The sequence below is a fragment of the Gobio gobio genome (assembly GCF_949357685.1).
Source record: "Gobio gobio genome assembly, chromosome: 12".
NCBI classification, from domain to species: Eukaryota; Metazoa; Chordata; class Actinopteri; order Cypriniformes; family Gobionidae; genus Gobio; species Gobio gobio.
In genome coordinates this window covers 56,842,441-56,843,015 of record NC_137105.1, presented here as the reverse complement: position 1 = coordinate 56,843,015, position 575 = coordinate 56,842,441, and positions in this window count along the sequence as shown.

Sequence of the window (575 nt, the reverse complement as noted above, 5' to 3'; positions counted from 1 at the left end):
TGTGATGTGTGATGTATTCAGTGGTACACACGTGTGCTGTGTGTGATGTATTCAGTGGTACACACGTGTGCTGTGTGTGATGTATTCAGTGGTACACACGTGTGCTGTGTGTGATGTATTCAGTGGTACACACGTGTGATGTGTGATGTATTCAGTGGTACACACGTGTGATGTGTGATGTATTCAGTGGTACACACGTGTGCTGTGTGTGATGTATTCAGTGGTACACACGTGTGCTGTGTGTGATGTATTCAGTGGTACACACGTGTGCTGTGTGTGATGTATTCAGTGGTACACACGTGTGCTGTGTGTGATGTATTCAGTGGTACACACGTGTGCTGTGTGTGATGTATTCAGTGGTACACACGTGTGCTGTGTGTGATGTATTCAGTGGTACACACGTGTGATGTGTGATGTATTCAGTGGTACACACGTGTGCTGTGCTGTGATGTGTTCAGTGGTACACACGTGTGCTGTGTGTGATGTGTTCAGTCATACATGTGTTATAGATGAGAGCAGCTCTGACATTCATCAAAACATCTTTCCTGAAGTGTGTGTGTGTGTGTGTGTGTGTG